Here is a 12,186-nt window from a genome sequence, read left to right on the forward strand (position 1 = left end):
AAAGCTTATTTTATGATGTTATTTTATATCAAAAGCATTATATGTGATGTTGATTCTTCCCAAGCTTTAAAAAATTTAATTCATGTTATATAAAAGCCAGTGCCCATTCTGAAATTTTTTAAATGACTTGACTTTTATTTGAAGGCAAGATGGTGTTTTTTAATTTATTGGAATATTTTAAAAAATATTATGTTAACACTGTGTCATTAAAAGTGATAATGCTGAATTCCTACATCGGAGTGTAACTTAAGTATGACTTTGTTTTTACTGTCCATCTAGTGAAATTCTCAAAGGCAGCTGAACATATTCTGTGTTGAGGTTGCTTATATGTAAAAGAAAACTCAGTCTAAAAGGTTCTGTTAGACATGAACAGACTTTTGTGATCTGAGATTTTGTAAAATTTATGCCTCTAAATATGTGGGCTGTTTGATGCAGTTTTGGCCCTTTAAGTATTGAAAGATGAGTATAAAAAGTGAAGGGCAGTATTGGTACTCTTTAAGTGTTCATATTTGTATAGGCCTTTCATATTTATTTCTATATATAAAATAATGTATAGAAGACACCTTTCAAATAAAATTGACAACTGGAACAGACTTCTGAAGTTTTGTGTGTGTTTGAACTAAATGCAATTACACATGGCATGGCCTGCTGAATCTTCAGTGGTTCTGAGCAGCATGTGATACCCTTGAGAAGCTCTTCTTGCCCAGTGTCTGAATAAGGGGTGGAAAGATGAGGGCTCCAGAAGGAATGAATTAAAGGAAAAATAATTCAGACAACAGTGGAATAAAGTCACATAAGCAATAAGGTCCAAGTTTGAATAGTTGTAATCAGTGCTGCAGGAGGCCTTAATGGGCACTGCAATATCACTATAGTTACATTTTAGATTCCACAACAGAAAATACGTCATAAATTCTGACTAGTAAGGTTTATTAGTACATATTTGGTGTGTGAATGATTATCTACTTTGTTTCATGGAAAAGGGGGGCAGATCTGGAGAGAGACAGGAAGGCTACAGACGAAACTTCCTTTTAGCTGATTGAGTTTACTATGTGTTAGGCAGAAGTATTTAAAGAAGAGTTTAGCAGCATTAGACTAGACCACTGATTGCCCAGGTAGCTTTTGGATATGCTGAAGATGTTCCAGGTTTCCAGGCAAACAGCATAACCAGGATGTGCATTTTAGGTTATTTGGAAGTAGAAACAGGCTGACTGCTGTACTGATGCATATTTGTCATTATCTCTCAGCAAGACCCAAATCTCCCACTGGCCAATTTACTGTCCTGTGGTGTAATAGCAGGGCTCAGTTTGAACATCTATTATTAGAATGCTTTCATAGGAAATTAATCACTGCAAATGCAAGGTAGAGCAGTTAATCAGCATTGTCAACACAATTGTGTGGCTCATCCGGTATTGGGTTTGCTGTACAAGTATACCATTATGTTGCTTCATCCTATTACTCTATAGAGAAAGATACAGTGATGGTGACACTTAATGTGTTAGCTCTGAAGTGCTTAATCCCTATTAAGCCCGTCATTGATGCTAGACTGCTTTTTTTTGGTGTTATTTTTGCACCAAAAATTTACGGTACCAAAAGTAAACGTGGAAGTGCATGGAATTGCTACACGAGTGTAGTAGCATAGAAAATACAGTTTAAGTAAGATAATCCTCCAAAACTTGTCTGCTGAAACTTCTGAGACAATCTGATGTCACATACTTTCTTAGTTCTATACACTTCATGTTTATCAAGGTCTTTGCCAGCAACAAAGATAGTGTGTTTCTACAATATAGACCAATGATGCCAGTGCCTTTTTATATCTTTTTCTTTTAAATTCAGAATAGCCAAAATGAATAGTAGTCTCAACACAAATTACTTTTCTCATCGTTGGCTATTTGCAGTATTTGCTTGTCTTCTTTTTTTGAGTAATTTTGTTTTGCACAGACCGTTGCAAATTTACCGCTTACCTTGAATTTTGTCGCAGCGTACATGGAGTGCAGACCATACATTGCTTCCTGAAAGATTTTAAAATTGCTATAATGATCTCTTCATGTCAGAAAATTGGTCACAAAAGTGTTATAAACTTTTGAACTGTAGGGAGAATTTTTTTAAAAACAAAAGGGCTTGTTTACACTTCTTGCTTTTGTGTGTGTGTGTGTCTGACATGTTACAAGCAGGTAAGATGCTGTCTAGAATTAACATCAGGATGCATAGGTACATGTAGACCGAATATTTTTTCCCCCACCATGAATCTGAGTCGGCTGTTGTAGAGCAGATTCTTATTCCACTGAGCCCTGTGTTGCAGCCATTGCATGACAGCAAGCCCACCGCTGCTGCTGTCCATACTAGTTACTATAACGAGAGAGCACAGCGTGAGTCTTCACATCACCTTTGGCTGCTGTTTTCTAGTTAAAACCATTTGCATGAGCTGGAAACATGAGGTGCCGAAGTTCTAAGAAAATACAAAAGGGAGTATTGTATTATTCAGAGAAAATCTTAAAAAAGAAAAAAAAAAGAAAAAAAAAAGGCAAGAAATGGAACCACTTTTACCTAATTCCTTTTCATGGGCAACAGAATGTGCCAAATGTCAGGGAGGGTAGGAATTTACAATTTTGTGTCATCTTTACAGCTAATTTGTGGCAGATGAATAGGGATGAGTTCTGTTGCTGTTGTGGCTGATCCTCATATATTCCAGTCTGGGGTTTGGTTTTCTTCTACACTGTGCTCAGTGCAGGTCCAGCCTTGCTTCAGTTACTTCTTAAGTGGGCAAAGAAATGGAGACTCCAATGAACATTTGTTCTTTGATCTATTTAAAGTCTACCAAAGGTACCTAGAAACATTTCTGAGCTATTTCAACTGCTGTGATGGAGCTGCCAGCTCTGCAGACACTTCTTGAATGATCAGATTTGTCCTTACTGTATAAAAACCAGTCTCCTGGGGGATCCACCAAAGCTTTTGAAGTGTCCTGTCCATTCAGAAATTGATAAATTTTCTTTTGCCCATCATGCAGTGAATTAATTTTCTTAACTAGCTGGCACAGCAGTTGCAGGCTTGCTTGGTTGATTATTTTTTTATTATTATTTTTTTGGCCATAGATTTCCACAGACAGACTTTTTGGTATCTTGATCTTGCTTTGTGAGAACTTTCAAGTGCCCTGAAACATCTTGCTCAGCCCTGGGCTGGCTCGGGTGTGGCCAAACAGAAACAAGAAGTTACGGCTGAGAAGCTAACATGGTTAAGTTCTGGTCTTTGTGGACATGCCACCACCACCTTTAAGATCTCCATAGAGAGCAAACCTTGTAAGGGAAGGTTGCTGTTCTACCAGGTGAGAAAGCTTTTTATAAAGAGCCTCTGGTATTTATCTGTCATACATACAGTATCCACAAACACCATCTCTAGGAGGCAATAAGCTTTCTGCATAGCAGCTGTAATAAATGAACTGACAGACACTTAGACTGTGCAATTTATTTCATCCTTCTGGTGCAGCAGCCGGGTTGTATGTAGATCTGAGGTTGTGCTGAACATACCACTTTCAAGTTGCTTTGGTTGCTCCATGCTCAGTGCCTCATTTGCAAAGCTCTCATGAGCCAGTGGATGTACAGTTTGTCAGGCATTTAAAATTGGAGGATGGCTTTTGTTGCTGTCTGCAGCAAGGTGAGTCAGGAGAACTCGGCATGTGGGCAGCTAAGCACCCACAAGTGCCCAAAAACACTCTTTAAGGAGCAATGGGAGTAGAGAGCTGACCTAAAAAGCCAGCCAGAAAATCTCAGCCGTTGGAATGCATTCATCTGTCTTTAATTTCTTAACTCTTAACATCTTCTGACCATTAATGCCTACAGGACCAGATACCTTCTGACATTATTATTTGCATAGCAGCATAGATAAGTATGTGTGTACGCATGATGCTCTGTTTCTTCAGTATAAACAGGAGCAGGGAACCTACTTTAGCTGCTGTTGCAAGGCAAAGAGCAGACCATTATTATTCAGTCCACCTGTAGCATTGCGAATGTCAAGATGATATCTTTCATGCTTGCTTTGTCATTATATTACTCTTAATAATTTTTTATTAGCTGGTGAACTAAGTAGTTTCTGTAGATGTGCTCATTTTGAATACCGTCTCTTCACAACATATGGCAAAACATGGATAAGATACAAATAATGATTTCTGGAGTTCAAGCTCCAGATTTTAATGCAGGTTTCTATAAGTGTAGGAACTAAGTCTATATGAGTATTTTCATCAATGAGGAATTTGCCCACCTCTGAGGATTTGGGCCTGATTTCCAATGTCTAAAATACGACACAGCATCTGTGTTAGCAGCATGCTCCCACTGAGACAAATAAAGCCAGAAACACTCAGGTTCCAGGACAGTATTGCCACGTCAACAAACATTTGCAATATCAACATCCCTGAGTTCCAGAGTAAAACACAGAGGACTCGCAGGTTTGGAAACTGATACCCTCAAATGCAAAGGTGCAATTTCACCTGTAGAGGGGGATCTCCTGAAAAAGACTGAAATTTTTATATCAGGGCTGTCCTTCAGAAGGAGCTTTATTTTTTTGTCAATCTGTCCTGTTTTGCCAGTCCCTTCACCTTTGCAGGCAGCGTGCCAGGCAAGACAGCAGCGGAGACAGTCAAAGGAAAACACCTGAGCCCGTAGTATCGGCTTTTTGGGACAGAATGAGGACCTGCTTCCATGAAATTTAATCAAATTTAATACTCAGCTGCTGGGAACAGCTACTATTTTGCAACTGGGGAGAGGAAAAGACATTTGGCTGAGCACAGGCAGGCTGTGCAGGGAGAAGGTGGTGGTGATTCATCCCAATATAAACGTGCTACTGCTGGGGTGGGGCAAAGACAATTTAAAGAGGCGCAGCAAGTGTTGGCAGCTGTGTGAAATAAATGAATAAATCAAATGAAGAAAACATGACTGGCTCCAAGTAATACATATGCACATGACCCACGTTTCCCTTCCTGGGATCCCATACTGTTCTGTGCATGTGCTAGGATTACCTTATATTTCATCAGAAAAAGCTGAAAGTTTATTTCTCCCAAGAATCCACTTGTTTTACAACAGCCCATCTGGAAGAGAAACTTGTGATCCTACACAGAGTGCTGGGCTGTTTTGTTTTTTTTTTTTTTTTTTTTTTCCTTTCTATTGCGTACATTTTGCCCCTTTGTTTAGTGAGCTGTCCTTTGCAACTAACCTAATAAAAAATACCAATTTCAGCTGCCACCAGCACAGAGACGGGCTAATATTTAGCAAGGCAGGTTATCTTAAGTTAGATAAGCTGTCAAAATGCAAGATGACTTAGGATGGCTCACACAGTACAGTTATACCCTTTTTTAAGATGAAAAACTTTTTTTATGTGCCTGATCCCAAAAGATGTTTGCCCCGCCCAGCCTGAAAGCAGCCCTGCCTGCGCATCCCTTGGAGTTAGGTCTGCTTCTGTCACGCTTACAGATGCCCTAACACACAGCATGGAAGCACCCAAAGGCTGCATTGCCTCTGCAGGCATCTGAGGGCAAGTGAGGGAATCTTTGCATGAGGAAGTTTACAGCATGAAAAGGGATGGTTTACTAACATTTTGGCCCACGTTTTTTCTTTTTTTTTTTTTTCCCCTGGGCATATTGGCTGGAAGTTTTCAGCCAGTGTTTCCGATGTCAGAAACAATAAAGGCACGGGGAATTTAAAAGCACTGCTGCCTTGACACAAGTGGAAAACCACAATGCTGAAGCAGAGGTTATTCCTTTGAAAACTTCAGCTGAGCATCTCTGAGCACGCACACCAAATCCTGCATCCACGTCCTGACTGCCCACAGGAAGAGCCACCTTGACACCCAGACACAGAGTCTTTGTATCTTTGTCCCAGGCAGTTGCAAGATAAATAACAGAAAAATCCTGAGCCCAGTAGCTTCTCTGCTTTCTTCTTCCTACCCTTGCTGTCTTCATAATAGGCAGAGCATCTCCCTTGAGACCTGGCTTCCTGTATGAATTCAAACGGCACCTCTTTAGCACTTCTTTTGAACCGAGGTAGTAGATAATGCAGAGCACATTACTGCTTCTGATAACTCAGGTTTCAGAGAAATGTCAGATACAGTCTTCAAGTCTGTAATGAACACAAGACTTTTATGTTCTTCCAAGATTTTTTGTTATTCTCTAAGGCTGCCCTGTTTTTTCTTCCTCTTCCTTTAGGAAATATGAGAGCTATGATCTTGTGGAATGATTACTAGAGGTAACTTAGAAATCAAAAAACCCAGCATTGTTCACACATTAAGGAAATGCATAATGTTGAAGAAGATCCCAGGGACGAATGCAACTGGTACATGAAGAATCCTCTCCAAGGTTGTATCCTGGAGAGTCTGATCTGCATATTAATATGGGGGCGATGGGGTAGAAAGGAGTGGAAATTCTTTAGCTAACCCCTGTTAATCACTGCAGAAGAGATGCACGGCACCAAGAAGCTGGTACACCATCTGTTTGCAACCCTGGGCTGACAATCTGGCACCCTTTAGACAAATGCCATCCTTGTGTGAACTTTGAATAAACTTCATCATGATAACACCAAAACACACCTCTGGCTCAAAGACCACCCCTCCCATCCCCCCCCTTACTGAGCATATGCTCCAAATTTTTGATAACCTATACCTTAAAAGGGAAATGGAAGAGTTTTTACCAATCATGGTAAAAGTATGACTAGAGTCACTCAAGCTCCACCTTGAAGGTAAAAATAATATAAAAGTAGCCCAAAGAAAAGGGGATTTTAGAGAAGATACCATCACGGGCAAGTCAGGGATTGCTCTAATTCTTTCTGAAGCAAAGCCTCACAGAGGTGCACTACAGGCAAGGTGAATTAATTTCATATGCTAGATAATACACCACTTTAATAAAATCCTGTCCCATTAGGGTGCTGAAGAAGCCGTTATCACAGAATCACAGAATCACAGAATGTTGGGGATTGGAAGGGACCTCGAAAGATTATCTAGTCCAATCCTCCTGCCAGAGCAGGAACCTAAATGAGATCACATAGAAAGGCGTCCAGGTGGGTCTTGAATGTCTCCAGAGAAGGAGACTCCACAACCTCCCTGGGCAGCCTGTTCCAGGGCTCTGTCACCCTCACTGTAAAGAAGTTTCTTCTCAAGTTTAAGCGGAACCTCCTGTGTTCCAGCTCACACCCATTGCCCCTTGTCCTATCATTGGGCATCACTGAGAAGAACCTGGCTCCATCCTCGTGACATTCGCCTTTAACATATTTATAAACACTAATAAGGTCACCCCTCAGTTATCACTTAAATCTCATGTCTTACCAGCATGGAACAACAGTTTGGGATAAGGTGATGTGCCCAAATGTAAAAACCTGATAACTACATAAATAAAATAGAGTTGGATAATTTTATAACTTTAAAGATCAGATCGATCAGGTATAAAAGCAAAAGCCCATCTAAGGGCTTAACTTGATTCATTATTAGTTACAAGTCACACGTAGAAGTTCATGTCACTTTAAAGAAAGATATAACCATGAGGCACATTTATTCTTAATTGCCAATATTGTCCTGCCTGCTACCAGTTGGGGCAGAGAGGGAAGAGCTGTAACCACTGTGTGAGCACCAGTGCTTCTCATAGCTGGCAAACCAGCCCATTTCTGCCTTTATACTGTAGCACAGAACTTAAGCTTCAGCCTCATTTTTCCTTTACAAACACAGAATACACTGTGCTGTGCATGCTGCTCACATGCATATGATATTTGGAGATGCTCATTAAGGGATATCATTAAGGCGTGCTATATGCTTCATGCTATAGCAGAGTTTAAGCACATGGCAATTATTTGCATTCAGTGGAAATGGTGAGTGCTCTAGGACATCATTGCACAGCTAAGGTAGGATCTCTTTTTTGTTGGTTTTTGCTTTGTTTTTTTTTTTTTTAATTTTAAAATATGGGCTAGGTAGAGTCACACACAAAAGTCAAAAAAATTCCAAGTCAGCACAACAAATCCTTGGGTGAACCTGTCGGTGGAATATGGCAAAAGGTACCTTAGAAAACACTGACCAGTCAGAGAAGTTGGCAAATAGGTTAATTTTCCTGCTTTTATCAGGACATTGGGTAGGACATTTCACACGACATCAGACCTCTGACGAAATGCCACATGCCTGTAATGTAACCACATCGTTCCTCTCCCACTGCTGCACCAACACAGCCGGCTGGAATCAAAATCGGCAGGAAAAAGGTGACAGCATTTGAAATGTAGACTCAAACATAACAGATGGCAAGCACAGCCCAAAGCAAAAACAAATTCCCAAAGTAAAACACAAAAACAAATATCAGAGACAAACGGGCATTTAAAATAAATGAATGAACAAACACCAAAAAAATGCCTTAAAGGGAGAATCTTGGAAGAGTTACAAAGTCATCGAAGAAGAGAAAAAAAGATCAGTAGGGACAAAGGTGCAATAAGGAAGGGCTGAGTTGCATAATGCTACTCGCTCTGTCTGAAGGAGCCTCCAGATGTTCCCTCTTACTATCATGTAACTACAAGTTGTGAAACAGCTGGTTTGCAGAAGGTGGCTAAGCTGAGGCTGGTCGTGGTGCCTCTTGTCTCACATTGGCCCAGGAAAGAGAAACTATGTTTGTTTCACCCTAGTGGTGGATCCACTGGCATGGCAGAAGAGCACATAGAATCATAGAATTGTTTTTGTTGGAAAAGACCTTTAAGATCATCAAGTCCAACTGTAAACCTAACACTGACAAGTCCATCTCTAAACCATGTCCCTAAGCACCACATCTACACATCTTTTAAATCCAGGGATAGTGACTCAACCACTTTCCTGGGCAGCCTGTTCTAATGCTTGACAACCCTTCCAGTGAACAAATTTTTCCTAATATCCCACATCTCCTGGCACAACTTGAGGCTGTTTCCTCTTGTCCTATCACTTGTTACTTGGGATAAGAAACTGACCCCCAACTCACTACAACTTCCTTTCAGGTAGAGAGTAATAAGGTCTTCCTTGAAGCTATCAAAGGGAATAAAGTAGGGCCAATGCTAGAGAAGACATAGAGGAACTACTAACAGTAACTACTACCAGAGCCCCACTAGTCATGGATGTTAATAATGAAGGTAGGTCAGTAACTAAATAACCTTTGGAGTTTAATGAATTGATCAAATTCCAAATATGGACTGCTATAGTCTTTACGGACACAGGGAATTTAAAATTGATAATATAACTTGTTTAAAACTGACATAGTTTGGAGATGAACTGCAGCAGCCCACAACATCAGTAATAATCCTTTAGCTCAGTGCCAATATTTATAATGGCAATACACTTAAGCTTATCCTTCCACATTTTAGGACATTATCAGTGATCTTGCCTTCCATAAACTGGTCTATTTGGCTAATAATGTAAGTCCTATGAGTACACGTAGCAGTCACGCAGCAGCAGGAAACACCACGAATTTCTTGGGGGTGATGATGGCAGTATAGTCTGTGCTCACAGTGGATAACAAGCGCCAGATTAAAAACAAACGACTTGGTTACTGGAAGACACATATAAGTATGAGCATCCCTTTGTCCTCAGCGTTTTTGTGTAGCCTCCTGCGTATGAGAAATCTTTCCATCTTGGAAAAACCTACTGCTTAAGAACAGATGTGAAATCCATGACATGCATGGCCCGGTGTGCTAGGTGGCAGCAAAGGCAGCCAAAGCCACCCCTCCAGTCACCCTGGCTCTAGACCCTTCGGAGCTACGGTTTTCTCAGCAAATCGAGCTCTCTTCCCCTTGCCCAGTGAAAAGAAGCGCAGATCAGCACATGAGAATAACCTTGATGTAAACTGGTTAAAATATGCGTTATCTGTGGACAACATACTTTACAGCGCGGTCTAATTTAGAATTCACTGAGCCCAAAAAGGTTCCAGAGAGCAGGTTTCCAACCCATCTTCACATCAGACTCACCTGCAGTTCTGTGCTTGACCATGGGTCTGAAATGCTCCCACAGCAAAAATGCTGCACAATATCAGTGTTTTCCTACTTTCCACCTTCATTTCTGATGTCACTGAACAAATGCAATTTATACCTGTGCAATATTCAGAAGAATAACTTCTCATTTTTAATTTCCCTTTCCAAGTTTCCCTTTGCAGTGGTAGGAAGACACAGCTCCCTCCCATGCTCACAGGTCTCTAGGTGCATTATTAGCAGTATTAAGTCAAGCCTCTTACCAGCTCCCAAGCTAAGTAAAGTAGGAGAAAAACCCTGCTTGAATAATTTTGCCAAGCCACTTGGGGCTTTTATTACCAAGTCCTTGTATTTAGTTTTTAAGCATGTTTGTTACTGGAACTATAGATATTTCTGTCTTCTTTTAAGGCAGGAGAGACAAGAAGGGCTCTGAATAAGCACTTTTCAAGCCACTTGCAAAAATTTCTCTCATTTATTTGTTAAGAATCTGATTAAACTCTCTGCTACCTTTGTTCAGCCTAAAAAGAAATTGCTTTGTTTCTTTCATGCAGATGGTTTATATCAAAAGCCCCCTGAAGAAAGCTTCTGCCCCAGAGGTTAATAATTTGCCTAAAAAAAATACAAAGTAAATCCTTTACCCCAGGCTAACTAGTCCCACACCCTGGAAGCTACCCACCCAGTTAGTGTCCCATGAAGCCCTGCACTTAGGGAGAGGAGCAGGAAGCTATGCTAGAGGTCTCCAGCTCCTTTCAGAGATATCTAAATGCAAAGACAAGATCTTTAGGTGGAGAGTCCTGGCTTCAGAAAGGCTGGTCAGCCCAGCTGCCCCACTTGCTCAAGGCAAGTGTTCCTCTGGGGATGTCCAGTCCAGCTCAGTGGAGAAGAGCAAAAATGCTCCTTGTGCTGCATTTCTGGGGGATGCTGTTTCACCTCACTGATTATCTACTCATGGGGCATCATCAAATGACTTTCTGGTGCTCAAGATCATGTCTTTGATGTCTTCTGCTCCCTGATTCACATGAATGGTTAAGAAAATTACTTAAGAGTGTGTTTCTATTACCTGCCTTTTCGTTTCTGAGCCTTTGCCGGGGAGTCACAGGATTACAGGGACTGAGGATTTAGGACCCATTTGAATTAAGACAGCTACCAGCAGTGTTTCTGGGCTGCTGATCCCTCCATTATGCTTTGCCAAGCTACAATAACAAACCACTCCCTTCATACCCTTAGCAAACAACAAGGTACATGTGAAAAATAATACCTTGAAGAATCCATCAGTCACATATCATCCCTACTTGCAGTCAGATTCACTTACCCAAGGTATATACATATATATTCTGTTCTCTTTTTGAACTCATGCTCATTATTTAGTTATTTGGTAGGTTGTTTTCCCCTTGTCACCCTTTCTTGGTCACCTAAGGGAAGCCAAGAAGCAGCATTTAAGAAGGAGTGGGAGCATGGCTATGGGACAGACAGGCAGAGACATCAGGACACTGTCTTTCATTGCACAAACTTGGTGCTGCTTGGGGTGATGTTGCACACACAGATGTGGCAATGAAATCCAAGAGGGCTATTAAGGCCACTGGAGATGCTGCCAAAGACAGCAACAACTTGTGTAACAGTTTAATGATTAAAGCACTTGCCCAGGAGGTAGAAGTAGAAGCAACTAAACCCTCCTCAACCCAAAGGGGTTTGAATACAGCAAGATCAAGGAAGTAGCTGCATCTTCCCTAGAGTTTTTCATAACTGTTGGGCTCAGGACAAGACGGGGGTGAGGCTCAGCTCTCCCTTCCCCAGTACTCAATGGGGCTCACTGAATGACGATGCTTTCAGGAGTCTGAAGGGGGAATAAAAGCAATAAAGCACCTCCTTCTGTTGCCTGTGATCAGCCCTTTCTCAGGTGATGGAGGAGTCCGGGGTTTCCGTGCTCCCCTGACAGCTCTGAGACCAGAGCCCGGGCATCTCCCTTCCCGGCGGCAGGGTCAGGCTCCTCTCACTTCTCCCCTCCTCGGTGCTGTGGTCAGCCAGGCAGCAGCTGGGCAGTGTGGCCCCATGTTGGAAGAGCGCTTTGGCTCTGAGGGGCCAAGGAGCAGGAAGGACCTGCTGGCCTGCTCCCTGGGCAAGGACAGCCATTTTGGAGATCTTCCTTCCAGACAGTGCACAGTGCCCCAACCATGGTGGCCAGAGCACCCTGTTCTGCTGCTCTGGGTAAGGTGCTTGTTGGGGTATCTGGTGGTTTCCTGGGAATTCCTGC

The sequence above is a fragment of the Antrostomus carolinensis genome, unplaced genomic scaffold (assembly GCF_000700745.2).
Source record: "Antrostomus carolinensis isolate BGI_N321 unplaced genomic scaffold, ASM70074v2 scaffold3717, whole genome shotgun sequence".
Classification (NCBI taxonomy): domain Eukaryota; kingdom Metazoa; phylum Chordata; class Aves; order Caprimulgiformes; family Caprimulgidae; genus Antrostomus; species Antrostomus carolinensis.